The following is an 18,082-nucleotide window of genomic DNA, read 5'->3' on the forward strand; positions in this document are numbered from 1 at the left end:
TATTTCTTTTTGCCCTGGCATATTAATGTATTTGTTTGTCTGTTTCTGGGATAATTAGTATTAATGGCAATATCTCCACTTTTAAATGTTGTGACTAAATAAAAGTCATAAAATCAATCATATTTTTCTTTTTATTCATTTGTGTTTTGCAGCTATGTAAATGTCAGCCTTATACTTGAGTGGTCCAAAAGGGTGGAGATGGTGATTAAGTGTTTTGATGATATTACCATGCATTTAATATGGTGCTTTCCCATTTTCAAAGCACTTCCATATACAAATGAGGAAACTTAGGTCAAGAGAGTTTAAGTGACTTGCCCAGCTGCAAAGCAGCTGTTTCTATTTGATAAAAAGTTATAGATCGGAGTGATGTTAGTAAGCACCAAGGCCAGATTCTCCTGAATCTTTCACTGGTGCATTTTTTTTTCCTGACATTCTAGGCCATTCTAGTGAAGCTGATGAACAGCCTATTGGCTGGTTATAGTTGATAAAAAAAAATAATAATACCTATTGGCTAAAGATTTCACAGTGAAGTGGAATCTTTGTGGGGGAAAAAGATTACTGATGCCATATACCACCATGTATTTTTAGGTAAAACTGTGTTTTTTGGCTTAATCAATTCTCTGTTTCACTTTGCATGGGTAGATATGACCTGTGTCCATCCATTGCACAGAAATGGGTTCATTCATTCAACAGTAGATAAACATGAGCAGTCCTTGTTTAGGGAAAATGACAGTGTCCAACTTTTCTGAGATACCAGAGGCTGCTGGGTATTGGGAGTTATAAGAATAAAACCTCGAGATTGTAATACAGTGGGATATGTGCCAAAGTGTAAGGAATTATAAACAAAGAAGTAATTGCCTTTGGAGGAGGAACTGGATATGCAGATTTACTGCTGTGATGTCATGTGGCAATAGCCTAATTTGGAGACCTCCCTAGAAATTAGTGTTTCTTTAATAAGCTACCGATTTGAGCAGAGTGGTACACATATTGTATACTTGTATATGAATAATACACTTAGGATGGGCTAGGGTAGACATGAGTGGGGCAGTAAAGCTGGAGGAGAAAAGGCAAAGCAAATAAAAAGGTGGTTGAAGAGGCCATACAAGGTGGAGGTTCTCCATCTGTCCCAACTGTGTTCCTCTCTCTTCCTTTCTTTATCCTCTCTCTTCTCTCTTGCACTCTCTTCTGCTAGGACTTAGGGTGTGCAGTTTGATCCACAGCCCTTGCCAGCCACTGCTGCTGACCAGACACGTTCCATTCATCGCTGTTCCTATTGGCCTTTGAAAACAAGTGCCATGGCCCCGCTCTGTTTGTCGTCAAGAATGAACAGCTCAGGGTAGGACTGTTTCCCAGACGGGAGGTGAAGGGGTCACTCTGGACCTCTGGACATTTGCAGTGCTTAACTTGCAGGCATGTGTTGTGGAAGGGAGGGTGACTCCCCGCGCTTCTGACGGCAGTTTGTATATATGCCGCCAAGCACCGCTCAGATCATGAGATTGCCTGTCAGGTCATCTACTGTGAAATCCATTATGAAAAACACCCGGAAACTGAAGCCTGACTTGAAATCCTTAGTTTGCTAAATTGCAGAAATTATCTTTGGAAGGTTTTGTCACTTTTATATTTTTTTATAAAAAAATAATGTTTGCAGTAATGCCTCATGCACAGTGCTAGTTGAATGAATCTGTCACTGAAACTTCAATTCCAGATTACCACACTGCTAGATCTGCTATTATAAATGAAAACACATCTTCAGAAAGTTCGCAACAGTTTGAAGTAGATGAGCCATTGAAATGCAATAGAAAAATCTACCCTTTACAGATTAGTCAAACAGCGATTGTAGTCCAGTATGTAAACACAGTCTCACTTTATTGTCAGGGGAAAATGGTCCTTAATGTGCTACTCCAAGAGCAGGTTAGCATTACTTAAGCCTACAAATAATGATATAAATTATCTTTAAGAATTCTTTGCTTGTGAGTGTGGCACAGAATTCAAAAGCAAATAGAAAAATCATTGCATTACCAAACTACTAGATTTTCTGGGTAAGTTGTTTTTTGGGTTTTGTTTGTTTGTTGTTTTTAGTTCCTGCAAGTTCTGAACCACAGTTTACTAGGAAAATGTTACTGGGCAGTTCTTAAAAATAAGTTTTATCAAACGAGGCCTGAAAGAGCCACATTCTTGAAGTGACAAGCTCAAATGTGAATGAGTAGGTCTGACTTCCAAGGCACTAGCTGTTTATAGGGCGGCATGGGGAGGGTACAATGTCCATTTTGTTTATTTAGTGTCCCTTTTGGAAGATTATTATTTTGTGGCCTTTTGCTACTAACGTGAGCTATGCTTTTCACAGTAAAGATTGTATTTACTTAGTTTACCAAATGGCCAGAAATTGTGTTAGGGAAAAAGAAGTTGAACTTAGAATGTGGACTGAAGAAGAGAACCTTGAGAATCCTGGACAAATAAATCAAAATCTCACTGTATTTGAATTTTGCTTCAAGACCAGCTATCTACACAAAGTTTATATAGAGTGTCCTTGAAATGATGATTCAACTTGTGAAATTAGCAGTTTGGCAAGGGAAGGAGACAAAGAAGGAAGGAGTGGGCATGAGAAGGAAAGGAAAAATTCTCTCACATTGTGCCTGTCCTGAAACGGATGCCCTCAGAGGGGACCTGATCATAGCTCTTCATTCAGATTTCAAGGCTGGCCATGGCAGGTATCGCCGCTACACTTTTTTTTTATTTGCATAAAGCAATTACCCCCATGGTCAGTGGCTTCAGAGTTGTCTAGACAACATGCTTCAGATGGTATCGATGACCTCAGACGCACGAGGCTAGCTCTAAATTAGTGATGAGCAGAGCTGGAGGGATATATTATAGTAGTTATAAACCATAAGAAAGTATTTAAATAGATAGATAAGACACATGCAAATCTTTTCATTGCCATGACAACCATCTTGATATAGGTTTTCCATATGTAGCAAGAAGGGCAGAGCAAAAGGCACTGGGAAAATAGCAGGGACCTATAATGAAAATGAACCCTGGGAGGGGATTAGCCCAGATCTTGGTCATTCATTAACTCCTAAGAGAACACAGACTTCCATAGTAATGCACTACGCGCCGGGTCAGAGAACCTTTCTTTCCAAACCCCAGCTGAACAGTTCTCAGCTATATGATTACATCCCGGCTCCCAAGTCTTCACAAATGGCTCTGGTTGATGAAGAAAAAAGAAGAAAGGAGGAATAGCAGTGTGCTGTTAAAAATGCACATTCTTGGTGCCCCCAAAGAGCCTTTCAGAGGATTCATCCATTGCTCAAATGCATAATTTGTAGACATGCCTTTAATTGTTTGTTTTTGTTGATCAGAGACCCTCATTAATTCCTAAATAATCATGTAGTGAGGTAGTATGCTCCATTTCAAAGCAGGACACTATTTGTTCTTGTGCAACCTCCTGCAACCTCTTGTGCAGAAGAAAGGACATGCTGTCTGCCTTCCTCCCTCTTTCCCATTTTTTTCCCCTCTTCCCTTGCTTCCCTCCCTTCGTCTCTCTCTCTCTCTTTCTCTCCTTTTTTTTTTTCCCTCTAGAGCTCTTCATTTCTTTTAAGTGCCAAAATAGTTTCAGGGCCAGCTGTAGGCACTGACGATTGTCCTGTGGTCCCGTAAGCTCCCTCCCCCAGAGCTTTCTGCTGCCACAGATCTGTGCAGTGCATCGGGTGCTAGCGGGCCTCTGTCCCAGCCTGCTTCACCCTGGGCATCTGCTCAGAGGTGAAGGAACACAAGTGTACCTCCAGCTCTGCGGAACATTTTCCTCTGCAGATCACAGACCTCCATGGGGCCCTTGAACCTTTTGAAACATAAATGGCAATTCTGCTTGCCACTTTTAAGGCTAAGACCAGTACCTTCAGCAGCACTGCAGAGTCATTAAAATTCTTCAGTCAGATCTTTGTATTGTGCAATCAATGTATGGATTCCTTTTGACACAAACTGGCATTTCAACACACGAGGGAACATTGGTGAAAACAAGCTGGTTTATTAATTAAAGTGATAATAAATAATTCCCCTAAACTTCAATGTGTTTAGTGAAAGTCTTGGCTCAGTCATCCGTGTTCTGAGGCTATTTTGAAACGTGGACTTCCTTTGTGCTCTTTCTAGCATGAAACCAAATCAAAGCCAGAAAGACCCTTTCCTATCGGAAAGTAACTTAAATGCTAATTTGGTAGTAGCCCTTATAAACCACAGTCTACAGGGTATTATTTAAATATGGTCTGTTTAAAAACTATTAAGTGGCAACTTATTACAGCAGGAGGCAGAGACAAGAAATGGCTAAACCACCACCGTCTTCGGCAAAAGCACAATTTAAAATCTCATTCATCTGATTCCACCTGTCCTCCGGAAAGCATTCTAACTTTATAGAAATTGAAGACCAACCATAGCCCCGAAAACTGTTGGTATTAACACTGTAGGGCATCTGTATACTGATGCCTCCGTTCCTTATCCAGAATACGTGTTCTGTCTGACAAATTTTGGGGGTGTTGTTTTGCCTTCAAGATATTCAGATGTTCCTTTTTTGACATCTGGGGTTTTAATGAACAGTCTCTCCCTGTATTTAAAGCAAAACGAACTTGGTCTGGTCTGGACAATGCCGTGAAACATTTTTATTTATGAACACTCTCCCTGTCATGTTAATTTGTACCACGTTTCTGATTTATCCTAAAAGAACACATTACACAGTGGATTTGGAGGAGTTAAAGGGAATCTACAGGGTGACTTTAATCTTTATGTCTTTATATACTGGAGGGCATTTTACTGCACCTCTGCACTGCTCTCACTACACAATCATTTTCTGCTTTAGAAATGTAGCCATTTGGATCAATAGTTACAGTACAATATATTGTACTTCTGATGGGGGCCTCCTAGGACAGTTAAGAAGCACCACGGTGATTTCACCAAATGCTTGGTTACATTCTGAAATCTATTTTTAAAAAGAAAGTTAGCACAACATACATAGAGTCAAATTTATCAGCATTCTAATGAAATTTTACTAACTCTACTTAAGTATATTAAAATAAGATCAGAAAAAATGGAGTGCAAAAGAACATTCTGCAGCTTGAAAAATACAGATTTCTAATGGGACGCCAGAGTGGTGGCAGCATCTAGAAGTAGCTGTCTTTTGGAATTTGTAGCTGCTTCCAAACACTGAGATTTTGGGTTTGGCATCTATTTCTAGCTGTTGTGATGACTGTACACTTCTAATATTGGAAAGAAAAGGGGAGAAAAATCCCTGAGATGGCCACAGATGTTTGCAGAGTGCAAAGAAGACAGAGCAAGCAAAGATGTAAAGAAATTATACATCTCTTAAAGTGTTAACAAATGTAGGCTGCAAGTTGAGGATTTTACTGTAAATTCTTTATCTATAAACAAACTGGGTTATCACAGCTGCTTATTGTACTGCTAGCCCCGATCCTAACCTTTATGTCTTTATTGCTTACATACCATTCCCTTGTTTATGCGTCTGTACCATTCAGTGCCCTTGAACTTGGTCCCTCTGAGCCCCGACCCCTGCCTGCTTGCTCACTCACTCCACTCACGTCTGCAATCAGTAAATCTGAGACAGGCCCTGGCTGATAGCCGAGCTGCAGTAGGGCAATTAACGCAGGACTAAAGTGTCATTCCTGGCAGGGTGGGGAGAGTGGCAGACCGCAGATGACAGTTCTCAGTTCTGAAGCTGTGACATCCAGGCCAGACCTGGGATTATAGGGAACAAGGGGGAAAAAGGAAAGGGGGGTGGGGGAGCACTGTATTGGGGGCGGGGAGAGAGGTCCTCAAAGAAAAGCGCTGAGTGGCTTCTCTTTGAAGAGTTGTTTATTCCCTGTATCAAATTCCAGCTGTCTGACCAGTTAATTGGATGAATACCTAGAGGAAAACATTCTGTGCACTAAGTGAATTGGGGGAAATGGGCATCTTTCTTTCTCTTTAGAAGGAGAAAGTGCTTTTTCTTTAAAAAAAAAAAAATCAACTCTCAATCACCTTTTAACGGTGTTCCTGCCAGACTTAGATTAAAAATAGGAAAAGAAATATCTTTTATTAAGTGCTTGCCTCCCCCCACCCATCTTTTTGCGCACTCACAGTTTCCCCTGCAGCCACCTACCTGCTTCGGCTCTGATATCTTAATAAAGTTAGCGTTGAATAGAAACAGAGCGCCCAGGCGGCTGCATGCTGAAAAGCAGCTTCCTTTTTAGCTCCTTTCTCTCAGTGGCTCTGGAGACTCACCTATGCCCAGGAGGAAACAGAACCGTGTCTTGGGAACAGCTAGTTTTCGCCACAAACACAGATTGATAACATCTTTCAGAATGAGGGGTCCGCAATCCAGAGACGGGGTTCTCTGCCACGTTCCTGCACCTCCTTGAAGTATAACGAGATGCTCTCTCAATTTCCTCCCGTTCCAGCACCTACAAGCTTGTCTTTCAGGTGTGCTTAGTAATAGAGCAGATAGTGTTTCCACTATGATTTGATTAGGTAAAAGAAATGTTCCGGTGGATCTTCCTTCTTTTAATTCAGTATTGAAGAATCAATATTAAATCTTAATTCAGAAGTGGAAGGGAGGGAAGATGCGGTGATATGGCTCAGACACAGATCTTTCTGCCAGTCTAAGTTAACACAGGGACAGAGTTTAGAGATTTGGAAGGAATGGCTCTTCATGACCCATTTGGCAGCACTTCCTACACATCAGATGCCTCAAACCAGCTTGGGACCAGCAATGGCTCACACTTGATTCATGGTTGAATTATCTGATGAATATTTGAAATGTTGAGATCCTGCACTTTGAGTTGAAAAAAGGATACACATGGTTTCGAGTTTAGGCAGGCAGGAAGCCTACTGGCATACCGGATGAACATCCTGAAGCCCGGCCTGCTTCTCCACATGTTCAGCTATTAACCAGAGAGAGTAGATCACAGGGCTGCTTGAGGGTGGAACCCGGCTGTTTCTGGAAAAGAAGTAATGAGTCGATTCTAGCACTGTGACATCCATACAGGTGATCTCCGAGAGCTCTGAATCCTTCATTTGGATCTGGACAATATAATAAAGACGGTTCTACTAATAGGTGTATTGACCATGATGGAACCTCAATACCATGTGAAATAAGTGATTTTGCAAAGAAAAATGATGTCTCTATGGGCCCTTTAGGTTCAGTTCATTCAAAACCCATCTTGAAAAGTTTAACTCTGATCAGTTCATAACCATGCCATTTATTGAGTTAGAACATATCTCAGAAATAATCTAATTTCCTAATTTTATAGGAGAGAAACTTAGAGTTCAAAAAGGCAAAGTAGCCTGGCCAAAAGTGCATGTAATTTGCAGCAGAACTGATCATAAACTTCATGTGTTTAATGGCATTCCCCAATCTCTAGCTGATAAATTATTTCAAACTATTTAAATAAGCCTTTCACAAAGCTGTTTACTTGCAAAGATACACTTCTAAGACACCATGAATGCAGTTTATTCTTTCCAAAACTGGGTATTGAGCACTGCGATAGGTGCTGGATTTCAGCCGGTAAAAGCAAAAGCAAGTCAGAGGTTATTGTGAGGCCCAAATGAGCTCCTCAGGCTTGGGCTCAGAACTGGGTCTGGTGAATAGTAAATGGGCATTAAATGGTCCCTGTTTTCATTGTGGCCCATTCTCATTGTTGTCGCTATTCTTGCCTTTACGGAGCTTTTGTAAAACACGAAACCCTCTCCTGTTTGATTTCTTCTACGTAAAACCTCATTCCCTGTGCTTGTGGCTTCTGGAAATTCACCTTATTCCACGGGAACCCCTGACACAAGCCCCTTGTTCTTCATGGACTTTGTTCATTTGTGATTCCAAACCAGAGCTTGTTTGGCAAGATGTTTCCTGGGAATATTTATAGTTAGCAGCTGATTTGGAGCAGACAAATGATTTAAGCTCTATAAGCAGTTTGCATTAATACATTTTACTGGTTGTTTTTTTTTTTCCCTTGAATTGACTAAGTTTGTAGTTGTAGCAGCTACTAATATTTCCAGTGAGAGACAGGAAAGGAGGGAAGGGGAGAGAGAGAGACAGAGAGAGAGAGAGAGGGAAGGAGGGAGGGAGGGATGATCATGCAAGTTTTAAAATTTACAAATGCGAAGGAAGTGCTACTGTTGGCCTTGCAGGGACTACGAACATGAGTGAGTTCCCTCTTTGTCCTTGGAGGACTTTGCCATCTATTAATGGGGATAAAGAAAGTACACAAACAAAAAGACACAAAGTAGAGGTAGGAGATGTACGGAGCTCCCTCCGTAAAGGAAACAGAAACAAACTCTGAAGGGAAATCAGAAGAGACAAGAAGGCCCTTGCCCTGGAACTCACCAAGAGCAATGACCACTGGGACAGAGAAGGAAGATCCTGAACTCATGATGAAATAGCACTTTCTCCAGTGTTCTATAGCACAGGTCAGTTACTTGTGTGCTATAAAAACATATATTCCAAATTGCCTGTTGTTACATTAGCACTTACTTGTTGATCAATGAAAGTTCACCGTGGGCTGAGGGAATTTCTCTTCACGTAGCTCAGGTAAGAGATTTCAGGTCTAACAGAGGTGGGAAGGGGTGTAAACGCAGGGGCAGCACTGTTGTGCCATGTGAAGCTTCAGTGCTGAGCCATCAGGACTGGCATTAGGACTGAAGAAAACGGGGAATATAGCTTGAATGAAGAGGCTTATTTTCTGGATAGAGAAAGTTCCAGGGATGACTACAGTTGTTTCAAGCTTTGGAAATTTTTACAAGTAAACTTATGGTCTCAAACTTGGTGAATAAAACTGTTTTTTAAAAAAAGTTCCCCACTAAAGATAGGAAGCAACCTAGATCCATTTCATTCAAAATAGACCATCAGCTCCATCAATCAGCACAGTGATCACTGCAAGCCAGTAATGCACTCCAAATTATTGTCTCTTTAAGTCACAAGAAGAAATGGAATAAAGAGGGCGCTCAGTTGATATCTAGTGTCTATTTTAAAGAATTAAGTCAAATGACTTTGATCTTCAGCCATTTTTTTCTGTTCATTTTGTTTAGATTCATGATAATTGCTAGTTTTTATTTCAAATTATACTTCAAACATATTACACCCCACCCTTAAAAATAACCTGTATCACACCCCTATTAATTTCCTCTTAGTGTGAGGACTATGTGGATACCATGAAAAACAGGGTCCACATATTTCCAATACTGCCTTGGCATTCTGAACTATTAGACAACTTAGAGTTTTTATCTTTTGTTCATTCATTCATTTTCCTTCATTCAAGTGACATTGATTGTCTACTCTGTGCCAGATTCTCTTAAATCTTAAGAGACGAAAAGATTGACACGAACATGTGCTGGTCATCTTTGCTACCCTTTCACATTCACCCTCCACTTTTCTTCTCCTTGCTGTAAATCATGGAAGCCTGATCTTTGTGAATGTTATCAACAGGCTCTTTTCAGCTCTGAGCCAATGGATGCACTGGAAGGAGAGAGAGGTTAGGGTGCTTTTTGCCTCCAGCCGTCTCTCTGCCAGGTGATTCTGTGTGGCTGGGCTCTGCTACTGAAGGGCAGGCTCCTATCAGGGGGTGCTTTCCGTGTAGCTACTCTTCCTAGGTTCCAACACCTGCTTCTTCCCCCAGCCCGTCGGGGCCAAGGGGTGGTAGAGAAACACATGATAATGCACTATCCTCCTTGGTTTCCTTAACACCATCTTAAGTAGCCTCTTTAAAAAAACTCTAGTCAAATATTCAGTCTGAGAATGGACTCTGTTTCTTTACAGGACTCTAACTGAAACACCATGTTTCTTCCTTCAAGGAACTGATATGGGTGGGTGAGAATAAATCCTTGAATGAACACCTAGTAGGGTTAATAGGTACAAATTTTCTAGACCTCACTAGATTCAGATAGTCGTAGTGGTGGCCCAACCTATAAAAATAACCTTATGACACTAACTTGCCTTCTGTTGCAGATGTATTCCTAGAGGTTTTCAGCATTTCTAGATGCAAAGATATTTCCTGTCAAGCATTCCACTAGGATCTTATTGGTTATAAATACTCTGTAACTAAAAACGCCCTTTCTTTTTAGAATACGTACAAAGACATGACAATGGTTTACGAGGCCTGGGGTGGCAGTGTCACATAGTCTGTGTGTGTTCTGATCTCCAGCTCAGCTTCCAGCCTGTCTAAATAAGACCCATTGTACAACTCCATTCACCATGTCCCATCTTTTCATGCCAGCATACTCCCCATCCACACATACTTAGAAAACAATTTAACATCCACATCGGCGTTCCTTTTCTCATTCACAATCTTTTCTCACTTAGGGTTTTGTTTCTTTTGCCAAAGATGTGAAATCTCTCCAGCTTTCTGTATGGAATTCTAACAATTTGGGGGGATGTTTTGACTCTTCTCCTTAGCTTTTCCCCCATATTTCCCTTTTATCTTTTTAAAAAGATGAAGTCTTCCTAACTAAAGGCAACATTCAAGGTGACCTTTTAATTCCATATTTCCTGAATGACTATTAAGATGTCTTAATCTATAATAAAGATGTATTATTTTTCACATTATCCTCGATTTCTTTCTTATTACAACCCAATATCCTACTTACTTTTTAAAAATCTCCTCCTATATGTCAAGTCAACATACTCTTTGAGCTGTCGATGGTGGCGTCTCAATTTCTTTCTTGAGAGGCTGAGGGTAATTCAGAAGCCATTAGTGTACTGTGAATGAGTGGTTTGAATTGCTTCTTCCACTGGGTCTTACCTTGAACTTGCTACACTCAATTCCATTCACCATTGTGGAGCTTGATTACTTAACGCCTTTGGTCTTTCTGAAGTTCTTCCCACCCCTTATTCTTGACTACATCTATGTTTAGTATCTGAATAATTATGTGGTTTTGATAAGTTTGCTGCCCTGCTATTCACCCCATCTTTCAGGTTGTTAATAAACTTATGGAACACCAGTGCCACATCTGATTTAAAGGCCATCAACTAATTTCTTAGCTGATAACCAGTGATTTCTCTTAGCGTTTTTTTTCTTTTAACCAGTTTTCAATCCAGTGCTGCTAGAATTCAATGATTTTTTTTTAAACAATACAAAAAGAGCCTGTTAAACTCTTACTGTTCGGTGAAAATAAAAATAGTTAAAGCTATTATGAAGACACAACCTATGTATTTTCCTAGCTTGATATTCTACAGCCTCTTGTGAATCTCGGCACATGGCCACTGCTTTGCAAAAGTGAAAATGAATTATTTCACAATTATTTCTTCTTTTTGAAGAAGAAAAGACATTTAAAAAATTGTTAACAGGTGAGGCATTATGAGATATAACTTACTATTAAATGTAATTTGCCTATCTGTTGAAACTTATCAATCTCACCATTTAGATATGGCTTATACTATACTAGGTACTCTAGGGCAGATAAAAAAGTTTAAGGCTTCATGTCTTATTTCTTCTAAGGGAGCTGAAATGTAAGCAAAGATTTAACACATGAGCCTATAAAGAGATATATAAGAATGCCTGTAGCAGTATGATTCCAAAAGATAAATTGTAAGCAAGTTTATGTTTAATTGTCAAATTAATGTTAGAATCAATAAACACTAAGGGTTCTCAAAAGGTGAAATCTCATTTGACTGGTTTCCTGGTGGAGTGGGGAAGAACATGGACTTTAGAATCAGACTTCGGCTCGAATTTTCTCTCTGAGCGAGTTTTCTCTGTGACCACATCCAACTTCCTACTTAAGATCACAACTTAGGTGGCTCCCAGTTGATGCAACAATGACTAGTTTAAAATTAAACTTTTGATCTGGCCTGGTGTTTCCCTCATCCACTTTCCCTCAAGCCTCCACGCATCAGTAAATATAGCTATGCTTCCAGCCGTTCAAGTTAGAAATCTAGGAATTATCCTTGATTCCTCGCCTTTCCGCACAGTCCTTGGGTCTGACTCTTCATTAAAGTTACTAAGTCTACCTGTAACATATATCTTTACGTTGAGTCAGTTTTCTGTCTCCTTCATGCCCTCACTCTAGCCTGGCCACCCCCATCTCTGATCTGGAACAAAGCAATAGCCTCAGGCACGTCCATCCCTTGTCTTCCTGTCTTCCCCCTGCTGCCCTTGTCCCACTCACCCACCTTCCCTGTGGCAGCTACTGTAATTTTCCTAAACTTCAGATGGTGGAAAGTTTGTCTCCTGATTAAAATCCTTCAATGACTGTCACTTTATGTACTAAACAAACAAACAAACAAAAAATCTAAACTCATCCCCAAAGCCTCCAAGGTCCTGCAGAGGGATCTTCCCGGACTCTCCAGTCTCACTTGTGCACCCCTGCCCTCCCTTCGCTCCAGCCACATGGGTCTGGCCTCATCCTCGAATCTGCCAATCTCATTTCTGCTCATGATCTTGACACAAATTGCTTTTGTCTAGAATATTCTTTGTATGGCTTGTTCCTTTTTATGTCTAGGCTTTTTCAGAAAGGAGTTTTTAACTGCACTATTTAGATTTGTTTTACTTCCTACTTTATATTCCTTTTCCATTTTTTCTTGTATTTCTTTCCATTGTTTCTTACAAATTTTTTTTTTCTTTGTCCATGACTGGGACATACGCTCGGGGAGGGCAGGGACTTTATCTGTCTCAGGCACCATTGCATCCCCAGTACCTGATGTATGGTTGGTACTCAGTAAGTATTAGTTAACTGAATAAATAAAGACTAAGAAAATTCTTATGGCTCCCATTCTAATTTGTTTGGACAGTTGTCACCATTTGCAGCTTATATTAACATTCCTCTTAAACTTTCTAACTTAAAGTTCATTTTCTGTGACCCCACATTCTCTTCATATCTTAATTGGAAGATCTTTGCTTGTGGACAACAATGACCAAAGAGGTCAGACTGAGAAAACACAAACGCTTCTTAAGCTTTCTGAAATGAGAAGTTTAGATCAAACGTAAAGTCAGTAGTTTCAGACTAATAATATTAACTAAAAGCAGAGGGATGGTGAAGAGAAAATTGCCATGTAGGAATATGGGTCTCAACCATTTCTTTGAATTAAGTAGGATCTCAACTTAATATTTACGCTAAAATTGTTCCATGTGTGAACTGGAATGTTGTCCTAGTATCTTGGTCCAGAATATGAGAAAGCTCTAAGAATGCTTTCTAAAGGGTTTCTATAGTCCCCTCCTAGAGGAGAGCGAGCACGCAGTGTCACTGCAATAAAAGGGAGAAGCCATGAGGGGCAACGGGGGGCTCATGGTTTAGTGACACTGTCTGCTGGTAGCTGAATGGCTAACACTGGATGCAATTTATTATCTGCCAAACCATACTGTTTTAATTACTGACTGTAGCTCTTATATTCTCTTGTAGAGTTTCACTTAGAAATGGAAGAAGTCACTGGATTTCCCTTCCTGTAAGTGAAAGGACGCTTGTAAATCCCAGCTCAGCTCCTGACACCTTGCAATCTGCGGTGAGACCCCGTTCTCTTCCCCTTGGCATTGTCCTGCCTGTCACCTCCTTCAGAGGTTGGTCTCCTTCCATTTGGTTTTGCCAAAGTTTTAGCAGCCTCATGTTGCAAGGAGATGCCATCCAAGGGTAGCAAGGTAGAATTAGAGTGTGACCATAAAAATTACAAGGTGCAAACAAACACTGCAGGCTGGCTGCATGTTTATCAGCAACACCCAGAGACCATCACACACAATCTAATCAGCAAATCACCCAAATACAAGTTGTCCCATTGGCCACCTCAGGTGAAAATGAACAGCTGTTTAATTTAGCTCTTGTGAAAGAAACTCCTATCCTGAATCGTTGATATCCTTATTACTGTTGCAATTTATTTATTTATATTGTGGTTATTTGAGCTTCCTCGGGGACACTATGTTGTTCTAGAATTGTCTTTCTCTGAGCGTATGGCATTGCATGCTGGGAGTATAGACAATGATTTTAGAGGCTACTTTGATGAATTTAAAATAATATAGTAGTGATATATTTATTTTTAAGTATATTAGAAAACATATGTAGGGTCCTCAAATCCCTGATTTATTCCTGAGAACAAAATTAAGAAATGAAATGGAAGTTGATTTAAAGTATTTTTTATGAGAGAGTAAATAATAATATAAATAAAACTCAGATCTAGACAAAAAATATGAACGTGGTAAGTGACTGCCTAAATTTGGGGCAGAGTGGTAATATTTCCTAGTCATAATCTATCGTGGTTTATGACAAAGATAAAATAGGTTGGGCAATTTCCTTCTCATTTGGCGACTTGGCAAAAAAGAAAGTTTTGCCTGAATGGAACCCCAGATGAAAGTCTGTGCCGCAAAAAAATGCTAAAGGTGAGAGTGGGGGAGAAAGAGAGTGGGGATGGGGGAGCAAATGGGGAACAAGCATGAAATCGGGGTTCTGGTTGTTATAGCACACTTGCACGCCAGGCCAGTAAGTGTAGGAAATTTGATTTTGGAACCTGGACTAGTCAAACCTTTAAAACCTCCCAAGAAAAGAGCTTTGGTGGGTCTGAGACTATGCAATCGCCAGCCACACTGAATGCTTTATTGCCGTCTGGAAGTGTTTATTTTCTGAACATAAATTCAGGGGACAGATTCAAGGCATGTCTAGAAATAAAGCATATCATCATGTGAGCTGAGCTGACAAGGACAATTTACTGTACCCTGCATTTGTTCTGGACCAATCGGAGGAGAGCGGGCGATTAACATTCTAAAATCCCTGCTGTTCAGTTCTGATTGTCCCTTCACTGAACTTTGGAATGGCCTGGATTAACCCCTTGAGGGGCTTCAGTGCAGAGCCCAGAGCTCAAGAAAGGACAGTTGTTCCGTCCCTGAAGACATATGCGCTGTTGGGATGTTTCTGTAGCAACAGGCTCGCTGCTGATCCTGTGCCTTTGAGGGCCCTGGGGAGGAAGGGGCAGCCAAGAGCTGAACTGTTTCGTAAAGGCTTTTGCTGAGAAAGCCAAGGTTTGGGATTTATTGTGAAGTTCCCATTTAATTCTGTAGTAAAGATGGGGCAAGTACATGCTGAGCATCCGAACGGGGACTGCAAGCCAGTTAATTGCGAAAGGCAGGAGAGGATAGTGTTTAAGAGCATGAATTCTGGAGTCGGATAGAGCTGGATCTGAATAGCAGCCCCTGCATTTAGAACTATGTGCGAGTTATTAATGCATCTGACCTTTGTTTCTTATTTACAAAGCGGAGAGTAACGCCAGTCTCGTAAGGAAGCCATGAGAATTATATGAGATGATGGGGGTGAAATGGCTGGCTCAATAAATATTATGTCCCATAATTTTTGTCACTTATTAATTATTTTATTTTGTCCACATGTTGAGCAATAAGGAGCTGAAGGGGGGACATTTTTGCTATTTTCCGTGAGGTATGAGTGTTTTTTTACACACTATTTTTAGAAAACCTAATCTCAGCTATAGGTGGCAATGTTTAATTCATGATCAGAGTGTACAATTTTGAGATTTTTCTCAAACCTTAAGGACATTGGATCAAAAAAAATAAGGAAAAAAAACTTCAGTTTCAAAACACCTCAACAGAGTAAGTTTTTAAATAGTATATGGAGGCAAATTTATAATCAGATAGCTTGTACTCACTCTGATATGCAGCATATTTGAAAAAAATGCTCCTAAAATTAAGTTTAAGTTGGAAAAAGAAATTGGCCAAGGTATTTGGTATATTTGAGATTAAGATTTCAATATGTGTCCCTTTCCACCATACAAATGGCTAAAGTCTTATGGGTTCGTAATAGGAAGGCATTTTCCACCACCTCCGTTTTGGGTTCTCTTTCCTAGCGCTTTCCCTCTGCTTCTGGTTCTTTGCGCTAACAAGAGATAAGCATCAGCGCGCAGATGGGGGGGGGCAAGAATCACAAGGAAGCATTTATCTGAAAGGACATCACTTACACTCTTGCCTAATTTTTCCTGAGAGACTTTTAAGCATCCTACTGAGTTACTGGGTAGACCATAAGGATTTTAGAACTATGGGTTTTGCTTACTTAACATTAATATTTGTCCCTCAAACGTTCATCTGGGAGACAAAGAAAAATTTCATTGAATTTTCTGGAAACAGATCCCCCACTACTTTTATTGTCTATTTTAATGGTTCTACAAACAGATATGTTCACGGCAAGTTGATTTGTGGGCTGTGTATATCCAGGGAACTGTTTTTCTTTCATTCTTTTTCTTCTTTCTTGCCTTCCTTCCTCCCTTTCTTACCCACTTCCTTCTGAGTATCTTCTGATCTTACCTATCTGTAAAGATGAGCCTACATTTCAAAAGATACTGTGGATTATTCTTTAGTTTGAATTTTGCCTCATATTGACTCATTCAAAATAAGGATCAAGGTAACCCAAGTGGGATTCTAATTCCTATTTGATGGCCCACTACTAGTGTCCTTATTTAAGACATCTGACTTAGTGATATATTTCTTAACTATCTATATAACTTAATAAGGCTATTATTAGAAATACACAAATAGGGGATTTAAAAACTGGCTAAATGGCACATTCTACTTCTCTCACAGATAACTCCATACATTACTACTTCTGTTTAATAATTAATGCTCTTGTTTTTAAGATATTAACAATTTAGTCTTTGTCCTGCTCAATCCACTTTCATAATGAAAAGCTCAGTGTGTTCTATGGGCCTTGTATCACTTCCACACTAATTGTGATGAACGGTTCAGTAGAATGCACCAATAAATATTTGAAAATTGGGTAGAAGGAATGTGGAGAAAGCACTTCGTACTTTTAATTGATATGCTGAACAACACCGGTTGTCAATGGAACTAATGCATTTGACTTTCTCCTCCAGACGTAAGTGAAAACGGCCCCGCCTGAAACAACCTCGGCTGGTTATTCAAACTCGAGTTAGAGTGGCTGTGTCTATGTTAGCGGTCTTTGCTCTCTTTTTCTCTTTTCCCTGAGAAACTATTTACTAGTAGTATATTCAACTTCGGGGCCAAAGTTCAGTCGCACTAATAGAAAGTTCTCCTGAAATATGTTTTGACCTTTTACTCTCCACCCCACCCCCACCAACCACCACCAGCTTTTTCTTACTTTTTTGAAGTATCCTTTCTCAATTTGCCTGAGTCAGTTGTGTTTTCCTGAATTAATCGCATCTCAGGACTAAGGGCCACTGGGCATCTTCCACTTGCATGTAAGGCTTAGTCTTGAGACTTGGAACTGTGTTTGAGTCACTGTTTTTGGTTCCTATATTTACATATGTCTTTTTCTGGTTAAGAAAGATCTTTTGATGGCTTCTCTACCCTTTCCATTAAAATTTTCCTACTCGGAATTTTAGTGGCAGCCTCACACTTGTGAAGTCTTCCCTTCAGGCCAGGGCATTCTAGATGCCAAGGCTCTTTGTGATTTAACCCCCTACTGCCCTGGCCTCATCTGCTTGCACCCCCACCCCCCCACTACCACTGGTGTTTGCCTCCTGTGACCACATCAAGCTACTCAGGTGCTCTCTCAAGGCTCTGTCCTTGTCCTGGATTGCCAGAGCTGCTCTTGGCCTTCTTTAAGGTAGTTCAGAAGGCGTCACCTGCCATGTCCTCCTCAGACACCCCAGGACAGGTAAAGTTCCTTTCTCCCTGAGATCAGAGAGCCCCACGTGCTGTCTGTCACAGATACTGTAAAGATTTCCACACTAAATGGGAGACCCTTGAGGGGGAGATCCTGTCTTTGAGCTTCACATCCTCAGTACTCAGCACAGGGCATGTCAACAGTAGGATTTGGTCCAGTGAGTGTATGAATGAGCTTACAGTAATTGAATGAATGAAATTTCCTGAGTGAATTCCACGCTTCCAAAACACTACTAGACTAGGGAGTTCATGGAATTACCTATCCTCGAGGTGATTGCTGTCTTTTCCCCTTTCCCTACAACCAAGAACAAAATTAAGCTAATGACAATTTTCTGGTACCCACTGAGTGTTTTCAGCACTATTAGATATAAAAAAGAGGAGACCAGAACTTTTAAGATATATCAGATTATTTGACACTTACTGATATTGCTAAAACTGGTACTGTTGACTGAGCGTTTGTTTTAAGAATTGACTGAGTGGCTAAGACAGAG

The 18,082-nt window shown here is 40.4% G+C and overlaps 1 protein-coding gene across 1 annotated transcript in view; it reads left to right on the top strand.

Annotated features, from left to right (window-relative positions):
- Window positions 1–18,082, top strand: part of LOC113937904 — a 404,519-nt gene that overhangs the window by 314,837 nt on the left and 71,600 nt on the right. The window contains exon 6 of the mRNA XM_027622835.1: window positions 13,363–13,462. The gene's annotated coding sequence lies outside the window, so the exon portion shown is untranslated. The remainder of the gene's footprint in view (window positions 1–13,362; window positions 13,463–18,082) is intronic.

The sequence above is a fragment of the Zalophus californianus genome, chromosome 8 (assembly GCF_009762305.2).
Source record: "Zalophus californianus isolate mZalCal1 chromosome 8, mZalCal1.pri.v2, whole genome shotgun sequence".
Taxonomy (NCBI): Eukaryota; Metazoa; Chordata; class Mammalia; order Carnivora; family Otariidae; genus Zalophus; species Zalophus californianus.